This window comes from Nomascus leucogenys, chromosome 10, assembly GCF_006542625.1.
Source record: "Nomascus leucogenys isolate Asia chromosome 10, Asia_NLE_v1, whole genome shotgun sequence".
Taxonomy (NCBI): domain Eukaryota; kingdom Metazoa; phylum Chordata; class Mammalia; order Primates; family Hylobatidae; genus Nomascus; species Nomascus leucogenys.
In genome coordinates this window covers 95071995-95082464 of record NC_044390.1, presented here as the reverse complement: position 1 = coordinate 95082464, position 10470 = coordinate 95071995, and the positions used below count along the sequence as shown (strand labels likewise).

Below are 10470 nucleotides of genomic sequence, written 5' to 3'. Positions count from 1 at the left end.
TATACCATGCAGTACAATGCAGCCATAAAAAAGAGCAGGATCATGTCCTTTGCAGGAACATGGATGGAGCTGGAGGCCGTTATCCTATGTTAGCAAACTAACACAGAAACAGAAAACCAAATACAATATGTTCTCACTTATAAATGGGAGCTAAATAATGAGAACACATGGACACATAGAGGGAAACAACAGCCACAGGGTCCTACCAGAGGATGCAGGGTGGAAGGAGGGAGAGGACCAGGAAGAATAACTAATGGGTTCTAGGCTTCATACCTGGATGAAACAGACATATGTAGATGAAATAATCTGTACAGCCAACTCCTGTGACACAAGTTATTACCTATGTAATAAACTTGCACATGTACCCCTGAACTTAAAAGTTAAAAAAAAGTCAGAGTGGAAAAAAAAAAAGTAAAAATACTTTATTTTTAGGGCCATTTTAAATTCAGAGCCCAATGAGGAGAATGGACAGAAAGCTCCTGCATACCTCCTGTTCCAACCTATGCATGGATACAGCCTCCTGGACTATCAACGTCCCTATAATTGTTTGTTATGATTGTGGTACATTTGTTACAATTGATGAACCAGCATTGATACATCGTTATCACCCAAAGCCACAGCTTACATCAGTAACCCTTGGTGTTGTTCATTCTACAGGTTTTGACAAGCATATAATGACTCGTACCCTCCATTATATTATCATACTGAGTAGTTTCTCTGCTCTAAAAATCTTCTGCGCTCCATACACTTACCTGTACATTTTCCCAGTGCCTGGAAACCACTTATCTTTTTAATCTGCCTTTTCTAGAAAGTTACATAGTTGGAATCATGTGGGTTGTAGCCTTGTGTGATTGGTTTCTTTAAATACACATTTAAAGTTCTTTAGTAGCTTTTCAGGGCTTGATAGCTCATGTCTTTGTAAAGCTGAATAATATCCTATTGTCCGGTTATATCCATTACTTATTGAAAGACATCCCAAATTTTGTTAATTATGAATAAAGCTGCTATAAACATTCATGAGTAGGTTTTTGTGTGGACACAGGTTTTCAATTTCTTTGGGTAAATGCTAAGGAGCGTGAATGCTGGATTGTATGGTAAGCATACGTTTAGTTTTTTGAGACTGCAAAACTGTCTTCCAAGGTGAATATACTATTTTACATTCTCATCAACAATGAAGGAGGCTTCCTGTTTCTCCACCTCCTCGGCAGCATTTGGTGTTGTCAGCGTTTTGGATTTTTGCAAGACTTATTTTTTGGTACTTTTCTTTTATGTTGCTATTGTTCAGCTTCAAGTAGAATCTCTAGATTTTCTTGTTTTGAGTGAAATCAAGAAACAGGAATGAGCTGGCACGATCAATCTGGTTGGCTTATAAGAACTGGAAAACAGGAGACTAGAAAATAGAACCCAAAATTGTGACAATAATCCTATACGCACTTTGGTTACCTATCCACCAACTGTTGTCCTGAATTATGATTTGGTTAAGACATCTACTCTGCCTACATACAGCATGTACCCCAGGAGAATCTGAATTCACTCCAACTCGAGGGATGGGCTAATTCTATCCTCATTTCCAGTGAGGGTGGAAATGGTTATGTGACCCAATTTTGGCCCATGATGAGGAAGTTCTGTTTGTGGGTACCTGGGAGAGAAATGTCCAGATTCCTAAGAAAGAGACAGGATGAAATGGTCATTTCTTGTGCCTGCTATTATGTCTGAATGAGACACTTGGGATTGCTATAGCCATTTGCAGCCCTTGTGAGGACAAAGTCATCACCAAGAATGAAGGATCGGGGAGATGGAAAGAACTTGGGGCCTTGGGTATAATATTTAGCCCTTGGATCAACTTCCCCCAAAGCCATTCCTACTTGACTTCTTGTTAGGTGAAAAAAGACGTATCTTTATGGTTGAGTTAGAGTTCTGTCATTTATGTTGGGAGTTGTCCTCACTTATAAATATTCATGCTATTTTCTTTGTGCGAAGAGTGAAATAATTTAGAAGACTTGAATACTTAATATGCGTCATGAGTAGCAGTGCCAGGGAGAAGGAATTGACTTTCATGGTTCTGGATTTATGTTTAGTGAAGGGCAGAGAGGAAGAAAATTAGGAGAAATATTCTTATATTGGAAGGTTGGTGATAATTAAGAATTGCATTATTTTCTGGTAACAATTAAAAATTGGATTAATAACTTTCTAACTTTTATTAGCTCTAAGTCATTCTCTATGCCAGGTAGGGTTAGACTCACTTCAAAGATAGAAGGTACATTGAAAGATGAGATCCCATCTCTTTGTCTTTTTTATTTTTCTGAGACCAGAAGTCAACTTCCACTTATCCCCAGCCCATTCTTTCCTGACATCTCTGATTATTCACTAGTCCTAAGAGACTGAGGTCACTGAGTCCCATGCAGACACACAGATTGGATATAGGTCATAGAAGTGTATTTTATGTTGCTGTTATGACAGTGTTTAAAAAACAAGAGTCTTTTTCCACTTTTCACTACATACTGAAAGATGTCACAAAAAAGAAGCCTCTGAAGTTGTGTCCCAGGTGCCCCACATTAGGCAGAGCAGAAGCTCTCTTGTTTGCCACAGTCCTCACCACTCCCTATTGCCTTATGATCAACCTCCCAAACCCACTCACACTGCTTTCCTCGATACCTATTAACATTTGAGTTTATTGCCTATGTAATCATTCTAAGCTGGCATCCTGCTTGCTCCCTCATTGGAAGGACTTCTACCACCAAACATTCTATAGGGTAATGTTCTCATTCCAGGCACATAAACATTTGTAAGGAAGAACAAAACAGTGGTGACTGGAAAATTCAAACTTTAATGAGGAAATGAGCCAAAACGTTCACTTTATTTTTACAACTATAAGGAAAAATTTAAAAAGAAGAAATAATCGGAGCTAATTTATTATTTTAGAGTGGACATTTTGATTTATTTAGCATTTTTTTAAAGTTGACATTTGTCTCTGAGAATTATCTCACGGTTAAATATATAATATCTGAATGGGATCAAAATAATTATAATTTTTAATCATTTTTAATTTTCTGAAAAGAATTACTATGAATGTTGCAAACATCCATTTTTTAATAACTGAACTTGGTTACCCTAAAAGTTTGTAAAGAAAGGGTCATTTGTAATTTTTTCTTCTTAATATATTCCTTTACAAAAGCAGTAAGAAATTGATATAACATGTCAAAAGCCATTAGATATAGCTAAGGCTCATCCAGCTCTATCTGTAACCAAATCCAGACTCATGGAATATTATGCAGCCATAAAAACAAATGAGTTCGTGTCCTTTGCAGGGACATGGATGAAGCTGGAAGCCATCATTCTCAGCAAACTAACACAAGAACAGAAAATCAAACACCACATGTTCTCATTCATAAGTGGGAGTTGAACAATGAGAACAGATGGACACAGGGAGGGGAACATCACACACTGAGCCCTGTCAGGGTGTGGGGGGCAACATGAGGGAGAGCATTAGGTCAAATACCTAATGCATGTGGTTCTTAAAACCTAGGTGACGGTTGATAGGTGCAGCAAACCACCATGGCACATGTATACCTGTGTAACAAACCTGCATGTTCTACACACGTATACCAGAACTTAAAGTAAAATAAATTTAAAAAATGAACTTTTGCACTGTTACATTGTAACATGGAACTTGAATCACAAGTCATTTAAACCCTATCAACCACCATGAACCTCCACCACCTCAAAGATGCTGGAAATTTAAAATGTGTTTGGATAGAAGTATCTTTAAATCTCTCTCTTGTAATGAATGGATATTCAATCTATGATTTGTGGGGCTTGCTCCAGAATCTGCCTTAGTAATAGAGTAAACTATAGTAAACTCTTTACTAAAGAGTTGGGAGGCTGATTGAGTGAATGGATGTGAACAGAATAATGGGTAAAGACTGAGTATGCCTTACACATAGAAATTAAGGAAGGTTTGGAGCACATAGGATGTGCCAATTAGGCATTCCGTTCAGTTGCAGGTAACATAGATCTCTTCTAAAATATGAGTTTATTTCTCCCTCACATATCATGAAGTCCAGAGGTTAGTGGTAGAACTTGTGTAATAGAAACTTAGTTCCATCAATATCCACCTACATCCTATCTTTCTGTCTCTTCTCTGCCATCTGTAATCGCGGACTTTTATTCTCATGTTTATCTCAACATCACAACAGGGCATCTGTATACCAGCCATCACTTCAGCATCCTAGACAGGACAAGAAGGAAGGTGAGAAAGACAAAAGAACAACTGCCACCAGAGTCACCTCCTCATCTAAGTATTCCTTGTAGATGCCTTCTGATAATTTCGTAGCCTTTATTTCCATCTTATTGGCTGCTGTTGGGTCACAAGGCGATTTCTACCTGTAAGAGAAATTGATCCATGCAGTTTTTGTTTGTGTCTGTGTTTAGGTATATTTATTTTTCCACTTCCAAGAAAACTACAGCACTTTTAGAAAGAAAGGTGAATACACAGTAGACAGGTCCAATTTTAAGACAACAAGGGTCCTGACACACCAGCATGCAGGGTCCCATGAATATCACTGACTTATGCACTACCAGCAAATATTGCCACTCCTGAGATCTACCTATGCTGTTTCTCAGTATTTGTCTATAAATTGACACACTGTTGTGTTTAAATTCATCTACTTAAAAATGAACCTTTTCTTGAACTCTAAGTGAAAAAAATCACTACATCTTGCCATAAAAATAAATATAATAAAGATGAACAATTTTATAGCGCTCTACCTACATAATCATACCTCCAAAATTCTGAACATGGATTTGCTCTTTTAAATAGGAGCTCAAAAAGTGTAAAAAAAATGCTATTACAAAAAAGATGATCCTTTTGTATCACCAGAAGGATAAAAGAAGATGCTAATGGGAAATGATTCCTCATAATACTATTTAACATTTTTGGTTTTTTGGAGACGGAGTCTCACTCTGTCACCAGGCTGGAGTGCAGTGGCGCGACCTCAGCTCCCTGCAACCTCTGCCTCCCGGGTTCAAGCAATTCTCCTGTCTCAGCCTCCCGAGTAGCTGGGATTACAGACATGCTCTAATTTTTGTATTTTTAGTAGAGGTGGGGTTTCACCACGTTAGCCAGGATGGTCCAGACCTCTTGACCTCATGATCCACCCACCTCGGCCTACCAAAGTGCTGGGATTACAGGTGTGAGCCACAGCGCCTGGCCATTTAACATTAAGAGTGATGACACCTAAAATTATCTCACATTCCAGCCAAAGCACGTGTCCTCTGTACTGACTTTGTCCAACAGTTTCATTTACAGATGAGATAATGAAACCCAAGAAGGGCGTATTGTTTACCTGAGATTTACCGCAGACAAGGGGCTAGGACACATGTCACCAACCTCTAAGTTTACGATCATTCATCTCATCACCTTTTATCAACCCCAATACATTCAGGAATTCTGAAGTTCCTGGAACACAAACTTCACTGCCTCAGCACTATGTGGATTGGAGCACCTGCGTCCGGTATTCTGCAAAGCAATGGGTAGACACTGGTTTATGAAACATGTATGATGCCTGCCCCTGTGGTGCGCAAAACTGAATGCGTGATTTATTAGCAAAACAGATCAAAACAAAATGAATTCCAATGCAAAGCAAATGGCTGAGATTATCTTCAAATAAAATAAAAGCCAACTGATTTCTAAAAATGCTTTTTGTGGGTTTTGATTCACAGTTCTCATTCACTAAAATGACCCTGGCTGGAGATCGAGACCATCCTGGCTAACACAGTGAAACCCCGTCTCTACTAAAAATACGAAAAATAGCCAGGCATGCCTGTACTATACTGCACGTACTGCAGGCACGTGTCTGTAGTCCCAGCTACTTGGGAGGCTGAGGCAGGAGAATCGCTTGAACCTGGAAGTCAGAGGTTGCAGTGAGCCAAGATCGCACCACTGCACTCCAGCCTGGGTGACAGAGTGAGACTTTGTCTCAAAAAAAAAAAAAAAAAAAAAGACCCTGGCTGTGAATTTGACTCAGTCCCTTCATAATCAGAGTGCATTTTTTCTTTTCTCTATACATGTTAGCATTTAATTTAACATAAAGTGCAAAGAAATGTTCAGTTGCTTTATTTCCTCATATAGAAAAAAAAGACTCCTCTTTAAGTTAAGCTTGATTTTTATTCTGTTATATCATTTAACACATTTCCATGAGTCCATTTAAAGATATGAGCTAGCACATGAAATATTAGCATGTGGCCAGACAGTGAACATTTAGTCTGGACCCCAGGACTTCATTTGCAAGTGTAGATTTCATTAGGTTAATGGGAACAGTGACCACACAACAGCAAGGGAGCCTGTCTCCAGGGGGGAGGACGTTCAGAGGAACTATTACAATCACATTTTCTTACTTTTTTTTTCCTTCTTGAATTCATAAGTCAAAGTTAAGATTTGCTTAAAATGTCACAGAGTTGAGACATTTGTTGAGGGTGAAAATAACTCCATTGTCTTAGATCGACAATTTCTGAATGTGTGGAGATGCTCACCAGACACATTCTTCCTGCCCATTGCACAGACAAAACCAATTCACTGAGATATGGTATTGCAGTAAAGAAAGAGTTTAATTGGCACTAGACCAGCCATGCAGGGAACAAGAGTTATTACTCAAATCAGTCTCCCCGAAGGCTTAGAGGTTAGGATTTTTCAAAGATGCTTTGGCGAGCAGGAGGCTAGAAAGTGGGTGCTGTTGATTGGTTGGATATGAAATCATAGAGGTGTGGAAAATGATCCTTGTATGCTGAGTTTATCCCCAGGTGGGGCCACAGGAGTTTTAACACTTGGAGCAAGAATCCCGCTGAAGTTAGGCTCCTTCCCTCCCACAGAGACAGGGAAATAGGGCAGCCCATGTTCCTGGATGTCTACATTTCAAATGAATGGCTCCCAGGTCCTTGAGAAAGACAGGTCAGGTTTTTAGCACTGGCAGGAGGATTTGGAACAAATTTGCCTCTCCAAGGGGCAGAGAAAGAGCCGCAATGGCAAGTCTTCTAAAGTAAATGCTCTAAGAATAGGGAAACCAGGGACCTGGAGGCAACAAGAAGAGTTAAGGTGAGAGGAACATTAGGGCTGTCTTGGTCTGTACCCATGCATCTTACCTGAGTCCTTACATTTATTCAAGCAGTTGATTTTCACTTCCCAATGGCAAGCTCAAGGACTATTCTGAGTCTGTTTGTTCACCTGTCGAAGAGGAAAATAAAGTCACTGCTTCGTAGGGTTGATATGAAGAGCAAATGAGACCAAGTATGTAAAACACCATGGTGACAGGGGCATGTGGACCCGGACAGCTGGATCCCACACGTGCAGCTCAGCTTTAGGTCACAAATAACCAGAACATAGCCCTCAAATCTCGCCTGCATTGTTGCCAGTGCAGCAAATCTTTCCCATCAAGGTCATGCCCTTTTAGGGGTGGTTCACAGCCAATAATAGTAATAACTGTGATACCGCCTTTGCAAAATTATGACTGAGACGGTGAAAGAGATCTAACTTAACCGACTCCATCTTGCCTCTAACCTCCAAGCTGTTCTTGTTCATTCCTAGGCTTAGGCTGAACTAACTTTGGGAGAAACTTAGTTTATAGTTTCATATAGTTTAAACAAAGTTTACAGTTTAAACAAAAATAGTAACAGCCCTTTCCCAAAGCAGACCTCCTTCTTGCCTGAGGACTAAATTGCCTTTGGAGGACTCACATTAGCCACAGGATTAGAAATTATGGTTTAGGAGTCATGCAGCTGGAGGCTACAAGATTCTGACCCTCCCTAAGCTGCCCCTAAGGTCAGGGCTTGAGATATTTTGCAGACCCTGCACTTGATGGATCAGCTGGCACCACCCCGATAGATAAACTGGCCCATCTGATCTTGTGAACCCCCACCCAGGAACTGACTCAGCGCAAGAAGACAGCTTCGACTCCCTGTGATTTTTATCTCTGGCCAATCAGCACTCCTGGCTCACTGGCTTTCCCCCACCCACCAAGTTATCCTTAAAAACTCTACTCCCTGAATGCTCGGGGAGACTGATTTGAGTAATAGTAAAACTCCGGTCTCCCACACAGCTGGCTCTGCGTGAATTATTCTTTCTCTGTTGCAATTCTCCTGTCTTGATGAATCCACTCTGTTTAGGCAGAGGGCAAGGTGAACCCCTTGGGTGGTTACCATTGCTGAGGAGTAAATGCCTGACCCGATGGAGCACAGCTCTGACAGGCAACGTGGGGTCCTGAGCACCAACAGAATGGGCTGAGGCCACCGGGACCACCTCCCAGCTCAACATCCCTCTCTGCCAGCTTTCTCCCCCTTCTCCCATAGATGTTTATATCAAGGGCACTCCCAAATAAATGTCTTGCATGCTAAACTCAATTTCAGAATCTCCTTCCCCCAAAAAACCAAACTGCAATGTGCACTCAGCACAGAACTTGGAGAGGGATGCCTCTTAGCCACCCATGGTGACTTCCACCACTGCCAAGGCTTCCGCTGCTGTCACTGTTGACCTCAGCAGCCTTTCCCATGTCAGGCCTTGGGTGAAACCATCCCCCCAGGATTGATAAGAATTGTATACAAGGTTTTGGACTGAAATAGAATTATGGTTAAGGATGCATCAGGCTGCACTCTGGCCCCTTCCTTGTTGCTAGAAACCTGGTAGCACCAGGTCCTCACCAGGTGCTTCCCTGTTGTTCCTACAGACAGGATTTAGGACACAGGGTCATGAGACTGTTGAAGGATTGACTTGCATTCCCATTGCTCCTGTCGACAGGACCTCTGATAATCAGCTCATGGGGCTTTTGTTTAAGGATTGCTTAGGATGTTTTACAGACCACAAATTCTAGCAACTGGTGTGTAGACCCCCACAGAGTAATGAGATCAGCATGAAAGTACAATTTCTTCCCCTCTCTGGCCCATGACTTCACCCTGTGCTCCAACCAATCAACAATTTCCACCCTTCAGCCCACTCCAAATCTCTTCAAACCTTAGCCCCGAATTCCTGGCGGAGATGGATTTGAGGTTTCCTCCCATGTCCTCCTTCGGTGGCCTTACGATTAAAGCTCTTTCTCTGCTGCAACCCCATACCTCCAGGTGTTGATTTGCTGCATATGTTGGGTAAGGGACCTATTATGGTTACACGGGGAGGCAGTGCCCCCCTACCATCCTCTCATCCTTTTTGCATTCTGCGGCTGAACAGATGCTTCCTACATGGCTGGTAATGTGGGCCCTCCTGTTTCAAGGTCCCCAGTTCAGAAGTCTCACTTTCCCAGAGTGTGCTGTCATGGGGCCATGTTCTTCCCTTTGCTCTTGGAGAATAGACAAAGCCACTCAGCCCAGCCACAGCCTCAGAGTCTTGTCCTACCTCCCTCTCCAGCCTCAACTCATTCCAGGCTCCAGTTCAGTATCTGTCTCTAGCCACACTGATTTTCCTTGAGTTTCCTGTGTTTGCTGCTGTCTCTCCTACCAGCAACATATCAGGGTGAGGCCATAGCTTCTTTATTTACTTCATTTCTTTGTATGTTTCTCATTTGCTTCAATTCGAACATCTTGTCTCAAATGGAATGCAGGAGAGATGAGAATCCTGCTGTCTTCTATTAAAGAAAACATTATGCGTAATTGCAAAAATATAGTACAATGCTGCTATCCTCAGAGTAATTTTCTTTTGAAAAATATATGTTTTCATAAAAATATTTTATGTATATTCATCTTTAATAGGTTTGTTTTTATTTTTAAATGAAATAACAAATATTTTAAATATCTCAATGTTTAATATTGTATTAATAATGTTATATATTAATATAACAATAATAATATATTATTGTAATAATATATTAAATATAGATGCATCTGAGGCATAGAAACAAGACATCTTTGGGGTCCTCAGTAATTTCTAGAGTGTAAGTCACCAGTGAGAATACTTGAAATGGACAAAACATGACAGATCCTATCAAGCTCAGATGTGGGTATAACTCTTTCCATCTCTAGCCTCATTCACCTCTGCCTCCTGCCCCAGTGAATGTCATTCTCCAATAAAGTATTTGAAAAGATACTTTTCTTTGAAAAACAGTACACAAATGGACAGTTAGCAAAGGAAGAGATTCTCAACATCGTTAGTCATTAGGGAAATGCAAATCAAAACCACAGTAAGGTTATACTTCACAACCACTAGGGTGGCTATAATTAAAAGACAAGTAATAACTAATGTTGACGAGGATGTGGAGAAATGGAAAGCTTCATAATTCCTGGTGAGAATATAAAATAGTGTAACCACTTTGGAAAACAGTTGGATGTTCTTCAAAAAGCTAAACATAGTTGCTAAATGACCCAGCAATTCCACACATAGGTACATACTTAAGAAAGATGAAAATGTGTGCACTCAAAAGCATGTACAGGAATTTTCAGAGCAACGTAGTCGTAATAATCATGGAATGAAAACAACCCAAACGTCTCTCCACT

The 10470-nt window shown here is 40.6% G+C and overlaps 2 long non-coding RNA genes across 2 annotated transcripts in view; both read right to left on the bottom strand.

Moving 5' to 3' along the window:
* Nucleotides 1–3736: 3736 nt before the first annotated feature.
* Nucleotides 3737–5501, bottom strand: LOC115837093. Its single transcript, XR_004032133.1, has 2 exons — nucleotides 5420–5501; nucleotides 3737–4383 (listed from the first exon to the last, which is right to left on the bottom strand). It is a non-coding gene; the product is annotated as an uncharacterized LOC115837093 (long non-coding RNA).
* A 1639-nt stretch (nucleotides 5502–7140) lies between these two features.
* LOC100607072 overlaps nucleotides 7141–10470 on the bottom strand; it is a 29318-nt gene continuing 25988 nt past the window's right edge. Inside the window, exons 2-3 of the long non-coding RNA XR_004032132.1 lie at nucleotides 9377–9605; nucleotides 7141–7219 (exon numbers count right to left, since the gene is read on the bottom strand). This is a non-coding gene — a long non-coding RNA (uncharacterized LOC100607072). The remainder of the gene's footprint in view (nucleotides 7220–9376; nucleotides 9606–10470) is intronic.